The 11,780-nt window shown below is 42.2% G+C and overlaps 1 long non-coding RNA gene across 1 annotated transcript in view; it reads right to left on the bottom strand.

Moving 5' to 3' along the window:
• Positions 1-10,135, bottom strand: part of LOC308332019 — an 11,391-nt gene extending 1,256 nt beyond the window's left edge. Inside the window, exons 1-4 of the long non-coding RNA XR_013965648.1 lie at positions 9,964-10,135; positions 7,040-7,219; positions 5,266-5,409; positions 1-1,083 (exon numbers count right to left, since the gene is read on the bottom strand). The exon at positions 1-1,083 is cut by the window's left edge and continues 1,256 nt beyond it. This is a non-coding gene — a long non-coding RNA (uncharacterized lncRNA). The remainder of the gene's footprint in view (positions 1,084-5,265; positions 5,410-7,039; positions 7,220-9,963) is intronic.
• Between the last annotated feature and the right edge of the window lie 1,645 nt (positions 10,136-11,780).

Raw genomic sequence — 11,780 nt, 5'->3', positions numbered from 1 at the left:
TAAAGCATTGGCCACAGACTGTACAAGTATAGGGCTTTTCTCCTGTATGACTCATCATGTGTGTTCTTAGTGTACTCATTTCACCACAGCCTTTACCACAAACTGTACAAGTAAAGGGCCTTTCTCCTGTATGAGTCCTCATGTGTGTTCTTAGTGTACTCATTTCACCACAGCCTTTACCACAAACTGTACAGATAAAGGGCTTTTCTCCTGTATGGGTTCTCAAGTGTTTTTTTTGATTAGCTATTTGACTGAACCTCTTGCCACAAACTGTACAACTAAATGGTTTTTCACCTGTATGAGTTCTCATGTGTGTATTTAGATGACCAGTTTCATGAAACCCTTTACTACAAATTACACAGATGAAGGGCCTTTCCCCTGTATGATACCTTATGTGCATTTGTAATTCATGCTTGTGACTACAAGCTTTGCCACAAATGCTACAAATAAAAGGCCTTTCCCCTGTATGAGTCTTCATGTGTGATCTTAGATGAGCACTTTGACCAAAGCCTCTTTTGCAAACTTTACAAGTAAAGGGCTTTTCCCCTGTATGAGTCCTCATGTGTATTTTTAGAATATCTTTTTGACTAAAGTCCTTACAACATACCGTACAACTAAAGGGTCTTTCTCCTGTATGAATCATTGTGTGTGACTTCAGGTATTGCTTTGATTTAAACATTTTGCCACATTCTGTACAAGTAACACATCTCTTATCTGAGTGGCTATTCATATGTGATTTTAAATGTCCCCGTTGACTAAAGCCTTTACTGCAAACTGCACAAGTAAAGGGTTTTTCCCCGGTATGAGTTCTCATATGTATTTTTAGATTGCCTTTAACCCTTTTCCCACACACTTTACAACTTTTATTCCCTGTGCGGAGGTGTGTCTTATCACTAGCTGCTTGTGATGTTTCACAGTCCTCTACAATGACATGTGTTTTCACGTGTTCAGCTAGCTTTGCCACTCTATTTTCACCATCTTCTTTTTTCACTCCTAGTAACTTCAACCCCTCCTCTGGTGTAAGAAGTAGCTCCTCTTGTTCCGGTTCCTCCTTGAACAGATTTGAGTTCCCTCTCCGGAAATCTAGGAAAAATAAAAAATTATATATTTATTCAAATGCATTTCATTCATTCCATAGTGGCCCTCAGTCTTACAGCTTTGGTAGTTTCAAGTCCCAACCCATTAAAGGAGAAATCCGGACTGGATTTAAAAAATAAAAACATAATCTGATGTTATTATATCCCAGAACGAGTGGTACAGTACAGGTGAACATTTCCAACACTGGCAATGTTGTCCAGATGTTGCTCAGAACATGAGCGGTCGGGTTTAGCGGTAAACCGCTTATTTTTATTGCTCAATTTGTTTTGTTCATAATGACTCAAAACTTTCCACAATGCTTGTGTCTAGATGCTGTAACGGCCCCAGCCTAGGTGAACTGAGGCACAACATGCAAGTATGGAACCTCTCTCTCCTTAAAGGACCACTTCACCACTTTTCAACTCTTCATATAATTGGTCCTCACTGATGATCATGATAAAATAGCACAAATTGTTTTCTACTCAGTATGTGTCTCATAAGAGGGCTGTGGACAGTTCCGAAACCAGTCCACCAGTTACATCATTGAAGGGGAATCCAAGCTAATAAGAACTGCAGGCTTTCTATTCCGAAAAGTTAGCAACATCTTAAAAAGTCTTGTTTAAAATAAATCTGCATAACGATGCAGAACGACTGGTGGGTGGGTTTCTGAACTGCCCACAGCACTCCTATAAGAAATAGATCCACAAATGAGTCTTGAAAAATGGGGGTCATCTTATAATCAGAGTCATCTTACATTCAGTATTTTGAATAAATATATTAAAAAATCTAAGGGTCAGCGGTCAAAGTGGCGAATCTGTTTGAAACACATATGTGTAATGACATTTCATGGCTGTAGGTCAAACAGTTCATGACATATGCCTGTTCAAAGTTAGCATTTTTTCAATTGATTGCTATAGCGCCACCCTTTGGCCAATGTTTGTGAGTCTTGTGTGTCCTATACACACATACACTGATGGAGAACAATGCACACACATAAACGACAGTTTCACCCATTTAACTAACTTTGCTGGCCGACTTGGAAAACTGTTGAAATAGACATGAGTGCATATTTTTATTGTTGTAACTCACAGTGAATTGTAAAAGAACAAGTACTTTGCAGGTATTGTCACAGCATATATGTTTGTTGTCATCTGGGTTTTATTGTGATTGTTTGGCACCTGGCTCTCCGGCAGTACTGGTGATCCTCTTGACTGAGTGGAGGATGGTACCAAGTGCTATAGAGTAGGAGGGGTGTCTGTCTGTGTTACAAGAGCTCTTGTGTTATGTTTTCTATTTATCTAGGTATTTGAATTGGTTTAGTTAAACTATAATTGTGTAAGTTAACTCATGGGCCATAGTTTGCCTTATTTGAGATAAGTGGTTACCAATTAGTTCTGTGTCTTGGTATGGTCTCACCCAGTATAAAAGGGAGGCTGCAGAATGCCAAGGTTGAGTAGTGGCTTGGGCAACAAGCTGGTAACACCCAGGGAGAGCTGCTAGGGGTCCCTTTTTGGAAGGGTTTATAGCCTAATAGAGTTTTCTCAAGTTCTGGGTTTGGTTTCCTATTTGCTTTTAAGTAATTTTCTGTCTTTTGTAAGTTTAGTCTTCAGTGTTTCTTTTGTTTGTCAGGCCTGTGTTTCCACTGTGAATAACCTGCATGGGGGGGAAATAAAACACCCTATTGCTGGAATCTGTCACTTTTTGGAGCCTTGGCCACTCGGCCAACTTCACATTGTGTCTTCGCCGTTTGCCATATTAGAATAGAATAGAACAGACTTTTATTTGTCATTGTACACAAAGCATACACTGAGCATACAACGACATTTCTAGGGAGCTCCCACATAACGTAGTACACAGTGGCGGCTCTAGGTGATGTTGGTTGGAGGGGCTGCCTAAGAAGTCTTATGCTACGGGGCCAATATACGATAGTATATGCTGATTGATTGATTGATTTATTAACAGTTTGCAGAATTACAGTACAACTCAATACAAAAACATGCTATCCATTGTTCACCCTATACTACAGCATGTTCACAGAATACTGGTCTCTACTCTACAGCAACAACAGCATCAGCATCACATTCCACAACAACCCAGTACCCATGCAGTGCTACTCAGAAAATCTATTACACTATGCTACCCAACTAGTTCAACCTGCAGCAATAGCATCATATTCCAGATATCAAAGTACAGCAATGACACTACTACAGGCCTATACTTTGTTACAGCAAATGCTCCACAACAACAGAAGTGCATCATGCCCACAACAAACACTCCACTGAACATTAATGTATAGCTGCTCAGCCTACTGTCATTAATAATAACAGTACACATGCACGCACGCATGCACGCACACGCACGCGTGCGCGTCGGTGCCGTTTCGAAACAAGCAACTTGCAAGGCACACACATGCACGCTCGTGTGCACGCACACTGCTCCGAAACAACACTAAAGCCCGACACACACCGGCTGCGTCCCCCGCGCGGAGCCGCGCCATTATGTTTCTTAACTTTGTGAGATGAATGAAGCAGACCACTCTACCTTTCTGTGGGTCTGGTGTGCGGTCACCGGTCAGCTGTCTGCCCCAAGCAAGAATTTCAAACTCACAAAACGTATTCTTCGTATCCTTTCCTTTTGTTATATGATCCAAAATGGACGATATGCTCCCAGTCTCTTAAATTCATTTTCCCCTCCACGGACACGGGACAAAACGGATTATAAAGTAAATAATAAACTTATTTCATTTAAAATACTTACACCCGCCATTCTTTCAGTTTCACATAAACAACCACACACGAGCAGGTGCTGTGATTGGTCAATAGCCAATGACCTCACGGTCTGAGGCGGGCATTAGGGCTGAGCACAGCCCTCTATTGGCTCGGGGGCTGAGAGATTTTAGCCCCAATGGCAAGTAAACCAAGCAGGCGTGTCTTGGCAGCTGTCAATCATTCAACGCAATGAAAGCCAATGGAAGCATTTTGGGCTGTAAAAAATCAGCCCATTTTGACCTATTTTGTGTTTTTCTTGTATCTATTTGATGCTGTTGCTGCTTTAGATTATACCAGAATATAAAAGTATCTATTCTAAAACATTTTAATAATAATTTCTCATCTTTACTCCATAAGATAGGGGGGGCTCAGCCCCCCTTGCCCATACATACGAGCCACCCCTGGTAGTACATAAAAACACTAACATAACACGTAACATACAACACAGAGTAAAGTGCATGGTGATATTTAAAGTGCATGATGGATGAAAAAGGAACCAATACGTTATCACAGTCCAGAGTCATAGTGCATGATGCATATGAGGGGACAGTCAATGCTCATTTAGTGATCGATCGGAAAAAGCTGTTTGTCAATCTTGAGCTACTAGCACGGATGGACTGGTATCTCCTCCCTGAGGGAAGGAGGTGAAAGAGATGACATGCAAAGTTTAGTAAAAAGCCAGAACTGAGAGAGAGAGAGAGAGAGAGAGAGAGACACACACACACACACACACACACACACACACACACACACACACACACACACACACACACAGTATGTGCTTCTAATAATAATACTAATGCATTATTACTGTGTGGATGGGGATTTGTATTTCATTTCATAATCAATTTTGAATTCTTTGCTTATTGGCAACCAAGGATCTCTTGGAAGTTCCGGCTACCCAAAAATTGTCACCATGGGAGACCGGGCTTAAGACACATTAGCAATACTGAGTTATTTTAAATCACAGCTAAAAACCCACCTGTTCATGATGGCTTTCACTTGATTTATTGATTGTTTTATTTTGAGTTCACCTGTTTTAAATGTGTTTATTGTCGTTTTATTCTACTGCACTACATTTTATTCTGTATTGGAAAGAACTTTGTAACATTGTTTTGAAAAGTACGGAGCCCCTGAATGGCCATGCATTCAAAATATATTTGATCTTGTCCGTACAAGATACTATCTTGTCCGTACAAGATAATTATTATCTCGCCTGTACAAGATAATATCTCATCCGTACAAGATATTATCTTGTATGGACAAAATATTATCTTGTACAGACAAGATAATATCTTGAGATAATATCTTATGGCCTATCATTGAACACAATTAACTCTTCATTGTTGGTAGGCTTTCCAAATATTTTCCCATGTTTAACCCCCCCCCCCCCCCTCCCTACATAAAACAGCATATATACCTATTCTGTACAACTTTACTATCGGCTGCATCCTTGCATCAAGCAGCCCACGTCCCTGGTCCACCTCTCGCTGTTCCTCTGACAACATTGAATATGTTTTGGAGACCATCTCTCCTGATGCTGTAGACGTCTCCCTGTGGTGGTCTGTGGAAATCAATAGTAGAAACAAATAGCATTTAGTTATTCAGCAACCTTACGTAATATAGAGAAGATCACAGAAGATCAAAGTGTAAAAAGTATAAAAGCTTTAATCCCTATAAAGATAATATCGGATACATTTTATACATTCAGTATATCGTTGTCAGGCAAAACTCCATGTTTGAACTTGTTTTTTGTTTGTACCTGTATATTAATATAAATACATTAACCCATTTTGGGCGGGAACCCCTTTTGGTGTTAGCATTATGTTATGCTTTAGCTATTTAAAAATAGCAGATCTACAAGCTCATAGCACGCCACTACGAGCTTGTAGGTCTGCTATTTTTGAAAAATCGAAGAACGACTGACATAAACATAGCTTTTTCAGAAAACTGTCAGGATGTAGAAGACATTTTTTTAATCTGATCTCAGGTCAGAATGGGTTAAAATTAATTAAGATAAGATTAATTAACTTGAGCCAGAGCATGTGAGCGGAGCGGCTGCATTTTGAACTGAGCGTGGAGCGTGTTTTAAATGTTGCAGAGCGGCTTCCGGAGCGAGAATTGTCCTCCGCTCCAAGCCGCTCAGTGCACACGGCACACGTTGGTGCATGTTTAGAACCTAAACGCGTTGATTCAGTGTGTGCAGAGTGCATTTACCAAAAGTATTATAGTGCGCTGAAAAATTGGAACATTCATCAACGCGTGATTCGTGTGGCGACTGACAGTGCCAGCAACATGATCAAGGCATTTTTACTTATCCTCCCTGACGTTGAAGGAGAAGTGGAGAAAGATCATGAAGTAATAAAAAAAAGCCTCTATATGGCCATTGGCCGCGGCGCTGTGTTTCAATTGTTATACAGAGAGAGAGAGAGAGAGAGAGAGGGGACTTTAGTCGCAGAAATAAAGGATTTTATGCAACACGTTGTCTTTCCAAATTAGTAGCAGCTCCCTTTAATTCCTCTGAAGTGACGCAGAACTTCCAGTCCCCGTCCACAAAGTGCAACAGTCCCGTATATATTATTAGGCTATCAACTGCCAAGCTTGGCTAGCAGTTTACATCAATCTGACATTACATTACATCTGACTTGAGCATACTACAGTGTCACTCAAAAGCATCAAAGGTAGCAGGAGCCAGTTCCATAATTAACCAATTGTTATAATTCAAAGTGGTGTATACTCCCACCTCACACTAAGTTCAAACTTAGCCTAGTAGTCATAGATTAGCTTTAAAGTCAAATAATTTTTTTAAGCTATGACTAGGCTAAGTTTGAACTTAGTGTGAGGTGGTGCAGAGATCAGCAATCTCGAAATGTGGCACAAAGTGACACATGCCGTTATAGATCTGCTATTTTAGCTGCATTTGAATTTTAATCCTGAAAAGTTAACAATGTTGGTCATGTCTAAAGTAGTACTAACTTCCGTTGACAGTGAGTGCCATCAACTGAACTGATCGAGAGTAAATGTTTTTTAAAACATAGGCACATAAGCTAATTGCATATTTCCATCGAGGCCCTTATTCATGTACATTATGTGTAAGAACGTGCAGTAAAAGAGAAATAAAACAAAACATAAATTCAATATAAATAAAACAATAATCAAATGGCATCTGTGTGGCCTCCATTACAAGCACGCACCTGGACTGTCGACGCACTCCTCAGCTGTGAATTTCATGAGCATGGTCACCTGCTGTCGCTCGGAGAGGGGGTAATACCCGGCCCGGATTCCTGGCATCCCCATAAGGAACAGCAGGCCTGCCTGCCAGGTGTTTGTATGGGCTCCTTTTTAAAGCGCTTATGCTCCGGAACCTTGCTTTTCTGTAAAGACAGAGAGGGACTAAATCAAACTAGGATTAAGGCGATACCAATACCAGTATACTATAAACCCGCCAATAACGTCTGAGTACGCGCACACACACGTGCCACACACCCACACTGTGGCTATGCAGGCCAACGCTGGTGTCGCTGTTTTCTCCTGGAGGTGTGCGATGCCCTCATGGCTGATGGTGCGCCAGGTGTGGCGATCAGCAGCCAGGTCTTCCAGTGCAGAGGGTTGGATAGCACAGCACTTCATGAGGGTCTTTATGTGGTTTGATGAGGTCAGATCAACATATGGAATGTCAGAACAGGTCAGCTCCATATATAAAGATCTAAGAGTGGTAGCGGAGACATTCTCTTGAGTGTACAGGGTTTGATGAGGGCAGGGCCTTAATTTTCGGGCCTGTTGAGAACTCTAGTTTTTGCTGGCTGCTGGGCGTGGCTGCACTAATAACTTTGGGGCAGGTCCGTCTAGAGTTTGAATGGACAGGTATCAGTCAAAAGGGAGACATCGAAGAGGAAGGATGGATGGGGAAGGATCAACATATGGAATGTCATAACAGGTTCTGACATATATTCCATATATGGAGGGTTTGAGGTCAGATTAGCTCTGGTCCATATCCTTCTACTGCTTCTACGATTCTGCCCTGCATTATAAGGCTATGGGACTTCGGTTTTAAATCTCAAATCGAAATCAGACCAGCCTCTTTAGTGGAAATCTCACGAACGTTGCACCTACTCACTAATACAAAGATGGGTTGTGACAATAGAAAGCCTACTTTCCTTAGTGGACTCTGAGCCTCCCACCACTCGTATAAACGGTACTTTTTGGCCAGAAAGGGATTTTTTTTCACTGGAGGAAAAATATTCTCTATGAGGAAGTTCTCTGGGCAATATCGGTAGAGGGCGCATTGGAGTAACAAAGTATTTTTTTCCTGGTGGAAACAAAATCCCCTTTTGGCCAAAAAGTACCGTTTATACGTGTGGTGGGGGGCTCAGAGTGGGTCCACTAAGGAAAGTAGGCTTTCTAATGACACAACCCGTCTTTGTATTGGTGAGTAGGTCAAACGTTCGTGAGATTTCCACTAAAGAGGTCTGATTGTCTCCATCAGGCCGAAGGCATGGGGGGAGAATATGTTTTGCACTCCGTCCGTGTGTCCTTCCGTCCGTCCGTTATCAGCTAATCTCCAGCACCGTTGGTCCGATCAATGCCAAACTTTGCACACTCCCTGGATGCCAACGACGAACCTCTGCCCCAAATATTCCTCAACGGCCTATTATAGCGCCAACATGAGGTCGATTTAGGCAAAACACATTACTGTAGATTACTCGTACACATTTTATCCATAGTTCCATACATCACACAATTCGGTATACACTATCTCCATAGTCATGTGATCAACACGGAGCGGCACCATTTCCCATCTTCCATCCTGATTGGCTAAGATTGGCTTCCAAAGCTCACACGATTGGTCCGTTTCGAAAAAATGCCACGAATCACTAACAGTGTGCAATTTCCGTGAAATTATACAAGCACATTCCCACTAGGCAGAAGACGACATCATGCGACATGCCAGACATTTTCCCCCCAAATCAGCCTCATGGTGGCGCTATAACAGGCCAATTCCTGTTTTTAGCTATAACTGCATTGATCTGTATACAACTTAAGTATGGCACTCCCTAGAGGCCATGGAAAAACATTGTTCCTGCATCCCTCCACATCTGCCGGTTATAGTGCCACCATGAGGCCGATTTCTGTAAAACACATTGCTTATGTTAGTTGCACAGATTTCTTCCAAATCTCACGCAAAACGGTCCACATGATCTCTGGATTTCTCAGATTCTACACTGATTGGCTTACACACTATCTCTATAGTCATGCATGTGTTCAAGACGGATCTGTCCGATATATCATTTTCCATCCTAATTGGCTAACATAGGCTTTCAACGTTTGCAGGATTAGCCCGTTTTGAACAAAAATCCTCAAATCATCCAATTGCCAGCCGAGCCAAGGCAAGAAGAAATGGCACCCTTTTCACATTGGCCTACTATAGCGCCACCAGGAGGCCACAACCTAACCTGCCCTGGTGGAGACATGTGCCGAAGGGGCACTTTATCTAGTTTTGATTTGAGATTTAAAACCGAAACTCCCACTGCAGGGCAGAATCGTAGAAGCAGTAGAAGGCTATGGAGAGCTAAGGTCAGATGTATAGTTGCTGGCCAATATTGATGGAATCAGGGATCTCCATATATGGGCTTAATTGCGACAGCAAGTCGCATTTACTATGACATCAGGGATCTCCATGAGACCTGGGCTGCCCATATATGGGGACTTTCCCATGTAGGCTATGGGGATTTTTGAGTGACTGACTGATGGACAAAAATGTACGATAAAAAAAAACATCATGGCTATAAACGAGTAAGAAACAAAAAAGCCTGTTATTCCGGATGGGATGGGATGTTTAGTAGGCCTAATAGCCTATGTGAAGGCCGGTAGACCTACATCTAATTAATTTTGTCCTAATGAGTCCGGTCCGGTCGTAATGGCAGTGTAAGTTGTGTAACATCTAATAAACAACACTTGTACATCACCAGAGCCATATTAGATGGCTCTGTAGGCTACATCACACAACGATCGACTGCTAGCATTCTGTATCCACTCACTGGAAGCTCCGTGTTCCATGTTGTTTTTTCTCCATACATGAACACTGTACATCATGTCAGTTAATAAAGTGTTTTAATACCTTCAAGCCACGGATAGCCCGTCGAAGCGGACCGTTTCCGTTGTTCAATGAGAGGCTGTCCTGTTTGTTTGAATCCCGTCTGCGGCTGCCACTGACTGACTGTAGGGCAGGCCTGCTTCTTTGTCCCACCAGCCACTTTAATGACAAAAAATAATGGGAAAAAAACATAGGTCTCTCACTCTCAGACATGCGCATTGCGCAAAGGAGGGAACGGGTTTAAAACCACACACGCACACGCACACACACACACACACACACACACACACACACACACACACACACGTACACACACACACACAAATGCTAAATCAGTACTAGTTGGCACCGTCTATAGACCGCCTGATCAGCACGGGTTCTATGATATTCTTGAGGGGTGCTTAGCTGGGGAGGAATCTGTAGAGAAAATCCTGATTGGCGACTGGAATACGGACATGCATCGTAAGGAACTGCCTGTGTTTAAATCGTTTAGTCGGCTCTGTGATCTGCATGGTTTCAGCCAGCTAATTACCCAACCCACAAGAGTGTGTGATTCTACTCAAACTGTCATTGATCTCATTCTGACCTCGGACAAATCCAGAATCTCCAAGAAAGGGGTTATTGTATGTGGGCTCAGTGATCATTTTATGATTTTCTGTACCCGCAAAATACAGAAACTAAAATTTGACTGTCACAAAACAGTCATATCTAGGGACCTCAAAACCTACTCTAGTGAGGCCTTTAACCTAGAACTGGAGAGACTGGATTGGTCCGATGTGCTCAGGAGCTCACTAGTCGAAGAAGCATGGCTTGGCTTTAAAACCAAATTTACAACAGTACTAAACAACATGGCTCCTCTGAGAACCATCAGGGTCAAAACCCGCTCGGAGCCATGGATGAATTCGGACATACTGACTGCAATGAAAGTCAGAGACAACAAATGCTCTGAACTTCTTAAATGCAAGTCCAAGCTAGCCAAGCGCTTCGACAGTGATCTCCAAACCAAACTGTGCATCCTTTAAACCCAATGTAACAAGCTAAGAAACGGTGTAATTGCCATGACCAAATCAGCCAAAAGTAACTTTATCAATGATAAAGCCGAGGAAATCAAAAACAATACTCGGGAGCTCTGGAAGCTACTAAACAACCAACTAGGCTGTGGTCAGAAACTTAAAACCAGGTTTACTAACATAAACATCAAATCAAATAACACCCTCATCACTGACAAGGTTGATGTAGCCAATCACTTGAACATCTTCTTTACAAACATTGCAACAATGCTGGTTAACAAACTGCCCTCCCACTCTGGGCGTTTTGGTGTAGAGCACATCAAAGGCTTCTACAAAAACCTAGGTGTTTGTAAAGATGATTTTAAAATGACAATGGTAACAACTGAGGAGGTACTTAAGAAACTGAGTGCCCTCCAACCCCACAAGGCCACTGGCCATGACAATATTCCCTCCAAATTTCTCAGAGACTCAGCCATTTCCATAGCTCCAGTCATCACCCACATAGTTAACCTCTCCATCAAACAAGGACAGGTCCCCAGAGATTTTTAACTGGCCAAAGTAACCCCCCTGTACAAAAAAGGGAGTAAATTAGAACCCGGCAACTACCGCCCTATTTCTATTCTAAGCTCCATCTCGAAAGTGATGGAAAAAATAGTCTATGAACAGGTTGAAAAGTATCTTGCCACTAATAAATTGTTGTACGAGTTCCAATCTGGTTTCAGAACATCCCACTCCACTGACACATGCCTTCTCTATTTGAGCGACCACATCAAACACGAGGTGGATGCTGGAAAATACTGCGGCATGGTCATGCTGGACCTCCAAAAGGCT

Source organism: Protomyctophum bolini (assembly GCF_963924005.1).
Source record: "Protomyctophum bolini genome assembly, chromosome: 17".
In the NCBI taxonomy this organism is placed as follows: Eukaryota; Metazoa; Chordata; class Actinopteri; order Myctophiformes; family Myctophidae; genus Protomyctophum; species Protomyctophum bolini.
This window is presented reverse-complemented; position numbering and strand designations above follow the sequence as displayed.